This window comes from Microtus pennsylvanicus, chromosome Y, assembly GCF_037038515.1.
Source record: "Microtus pennsylvanicus isolate mMicPen1 chromosome Y, mMicPen1.hap1, whole genome shotgun sequence".
NCBI classification, from domain to species: domain Eukaryota; kingdom Metazoa; phylum Chordata; class Mammalia; order Rodentia; family Cricetidae; genus Microtus; species Microtus pennsylvanicus.
This window is the reverse complement of record NC_134602.1, coordinates 2,357,758-2,362,225: the sequence shown is the minus strand read 5'-3', so window position 1 is coordinate 2,362,225 and position 4,468 is coordinate 2,357,758.

The following is a 4,468-nucleotide window of genomic DNA, read 5'->3' as shown; positions in this document are numbered from 1 at the left end:
TCAGTCTATGTGTTCCTTTTATTGGTTAATAAATAAAAAGATAGCTTGGTCTGTGTGGAGGGGCAAAATAGAGTTAGGCAGGGAATGCTTTGAAAAGAAGGCAGAGCCAAAAGAAGCCATGTTACCCTGTTGGAGACAAATGCCATAACTTGAGTAGGGACAGCACAGCCTGTGGCAGTACATAAATTGATAGAAATGGGTTATGTTAATATGTGAGAGTTAGCCAATAATAAGATATTGCAAATGGGAAAAGCAGTGATTTAATTAATACAATATCTCTGTAGTTCTTTTGGATCTGAGCAGCCCATAACTAACATGCAGCCTTCCTACTACAATTTTCCATATCAGTATGTTATTGTTGCATACTGAGAGATCCTGGGCCTCTTGCCCCAGTGTCAATTATTTTGTTTCTAAAACTTCTGGAAACTCTTTCAGATAATTGTCAGGTTCCATTAATCCCCCCCCCCCAATTTCATTGTCTCTTGACATTGAAGTGATGTCATTTTTTCCTAATGGAATGAGTCAGTTCTTTGGGGAAGAGAATCCTACACAATCTTTAGCCCAAACAAGAAACCATTAGCTCAAGTTCCTTGAGACATCTCTGGTCAAATTTGCATAAGAAATTATATGGATAAAAGAGAGTCTTTGATAGGGCTCTTAGAGAACTTTTGCCTAACAGAGTGTCCATTATGTGAACCTACTAAATTATCAGTTGATTTTCTAATTAAAAAACAACTGAAATTCAACTCTTGCTAATGATAACATTGATTGACTTTAGTATTCTATGACTTGCATTGGCAGAATCCTGCTTTTAACATGACAGTGCCAGGGCCCCTTCTGTCTTGGTAGTCAGAGGTGATTTAGGTGTATTGTCACTAATGGCTTGTGCCATATCATAAGACACAAAGTGTTGTACAGTTTTTCCCTTAATAAGATTGAAGACAGATTTCAAGGATATTCCAAGCCATTTTTAGCAGGAATGCAAAACAGGAGTGACTCAGAAGTCTAAATTGGGGCTTATTCAAAGTTGTTACCTTCCCTGGATATTCTCTCTCTCTCTCTCTCTCTCTCTCTCTCTCTCTCTCTCTCTCTCTCTCTCTCTCTCTCTCTTTCTCTCTCTCTCTCTCTCTCTTTCTCTCTCTCTGTCTGTCTTTCCCTTTCTTTAATTCTCCCTCTCCCCTTTCTCTTTGTTAATTTTTTCTTTCATCTTCCTTCACCTTTTCTTCAGTATCTCAGTTTAATCTTGTACAATCATTACGTTAGTTTGCCTTCACTAACTGCTTGCTTGAATATTTGCCCTTCTATAGATTTAAGTGTTTGTTGGATTGTTTACTTTTTTCTGCTTCAGGTTTGAATTTTTGGTATTAGCTCATTGTTTCCTGATTACGATCTTTGCTATTTTTTTATCTGTGTGATGATATTTAGGTTTTCATTTTTAGGTTCAATATTTATTTATTTGTGTGTGTACTCAAACACATACAATGTCCCACAGTTCTATTACTTTTGTACAATATAAGAGTGGTATATCCCTTCAATCACTGTTTGGGTTTAAGAATTTACAAAATTATTCCCAATTTCTTTAGGAAATCATAGTTTACTCAAATGTTTTAATTTTATATTCATCATGAACTGGTATATTTTCTATAGTTTTTGTTCTGCGTTGTACATTTTATACTGTGATTTGATAATAAAAGTTATTTCATTTATCTTGTGTTTGAGAAGAATTATTTGCATAAACTATGACCACTTTGAAAAGAAATTGCTTAGACTGCCATGTCCTTTTTACATTTTGTTAAACTTTCCTTACTTCTCCTTTTGTATCCTCATGCATTCCTAACCATTTTCTATCCTTTATCATTTTTGTAAATCAAACATACTTTAATTTGTAATCTTATTTTCTTATACAGCTTTTTCCTTGGTTCTTCTTTTGTTTAATTTTTTTCTTTTCTTATTTTAAAATATCTTAAATTGATAGAATATGTTTGTGGAAGTTAAACTCATTCCCTTCAATAAAACTCATCTATGGGGACAGTGTAGGTTGGTATATATTAGGACTCTACTTTTGACAAGGGGAGTTTAGCATCAAATAGCAATAGACTGTTCTTTTTCTTAGTGTGAACATTAGTATTACCAGAGATTTCCATACTCAATTTAAAGGATTTATTACCCCTGTAACGGAAAATTTTCTTGCATCCATTTTTGACAACCTATGTTAACTATGTTAACCAAAAATACATATTGTGGCACTCTTAATTTTATAAAAATTCTTGCATGTTCGTCAAAGAATCCCTTGGAGAAACATCACAGATAAAATTCATATTATTTCAATACAGTCTACTCCATATTGAGGCATTCTTCAATGGAAAGACACTGAGAACTCACAGTAATGGAGAACATAATGTCTAAATATGATGTTTAAAAATGCTGGCTTCTGAAACCCCATAAAATAACTAGTAATCTTACATTTTTTGTTTATTCCACAGAGAGCAGTTTAAGCATGGGAAGTTACAAGAGACATGTGAGAGTGCCTTCTTTAATTAGTAAATGTAGGACAACATATTTGCCACCAGCCCTCACCAATAATTAACACAATCCAAGGGACGTCTCCAGTGAAAGCCATGTGTAGATACAACCTTCAAGCAAATTCCTAACGCATGTAAAATTTATGCAGCCCATAAGTGAGACAACTTTTTGTCTCATTAGTAGTTCATTTTTCTGTGATAACAGGTAAACAAATTGACTCTCAACTATGTGCAAAGCATCATAAAACAATTGAATTACATTTTTCTTTTATTTATTTTTATTGATTTTTACTGAACTCTAAATTTTGTCATTGTCCCTCTCCCTTCCTCTCCCCTGCCCACTTCAACCCTTGCCCAAGTTCCCAATACTCCCAATTTACTCAGGAGAACTTGTCTTTTTCTATTTCCCATGTATATTAGATCAATATATGTCTTTCTTTGTGTCCTCATTATTGTCTAAGTTCTTTGTATTATGGTTTCGCAGCTGGTTTTTGGTGCTTTATATTTAATAACCTCCTTTGAGTGAGTATATATGATAATTATTTTTCTATGTCTGGGTTACCTAACTCAAAAGAATGCTTTTCTTCATCATCCATTTCCGTGCAAAGTTCAAGATATCATTATTTTCTTTGCTGTATAGTACTCCATTGTGTATATGTCCCACATGTTCCTTACCAATTCTTCCTTCAAGGGGAATTTAGATTGTTTCCAGGTTCTGGCTTTGATAAGCAATGACTCTAAGAACACTGTTGAGCACAAAAACTTGTGGCGTGATTGACCACCCTTTGGATATATACGCAAAAGAGGTTTTCCTGGGTCTTGAGGAAGCTTGTTTCCCTTTTTTTTTAGAAATCATCACACTGACATCCAAAGGGGTTGTACCAGCTTGCATTCCTACCATCAATGCAGAACTGTTTTCTTTTCCAAACAACCTCTCCAGCATAAGGTGCCATTAGTGTTTTTGGTCTTGGTCATTTTATAGGTGTAAGATGGAATTTCAGAGTTGTTTTGATTTGCATTTCTCTGATGACTAAAGGTTTTGTACATTTCCTTAAGTGTCTTTCAGATATTTTAGATACCTCTGTTTAGAGTTCTCTGTTTAGGTCTGCTTTCCTTATTTTATTAGATTATTTGTTCTTTTCATAACCAATTTCTTGAGTTCTTTGAAAGTTTTAAAGATCAGACCTCTGTGTGATGTAGTTTCAGTGAAATTCTTTTCCCATTCTGTAGGCTGTTGTTTTGTCTTGTTGACCATATCCTTTGCTTTACAGAAGATTTTCAGTTTCAGGATATCCCATTTATTAATTGTTTCTCTTAGTTTTTGAGTTGCTGGCATTACATTTAGGTTGTCTGTGCCAATGTATTCAAGTGTATTTCGCCACTTTCTCTTCTATAATGTTCAGTATGGCTGGCTTTATGTTGAGGTCTTTGGTCCTCTTGGACTTGAGTTTCAAGACCAGCCTTGTCTATAAGACAAATGAATTTCATTGACTGCCCTTGTTTAGAGCTCATAGGATGTGGACAGGGATTAAGAAGCTGAATTTTGGGCTGGAGAGAGAGCTCAGAGGATAAGAGCTGCTCTTCCAGAGGTCCAGATTTCAATTTGCAGTAACCACATTGTCGCTCATAACCATCTATAATGAGATCTGATGCCCTCTTCTGGCCCACAGGGATACATACATGCAGGCAGAATATTGTACAATAAATAAATCTTTTGAAAAAAGAAGCTGGATTTCATTTTAATGGGAGTGTACTGACTAGGTCAAAGGAACAAGGTGTGCTTTTCTCTATTTTAAATATATGACATCTGGAGTATATGTGATGCAAAGAATTGCTCATCAGTCTAATATAGTCACATAGTGATGCTGTCACTTGCATGTGTGCTTTAAAGCAGTCTTAGCATGAAGCTGTTGGGTATGCGAAAAAAATTATAAAACAGATTTATC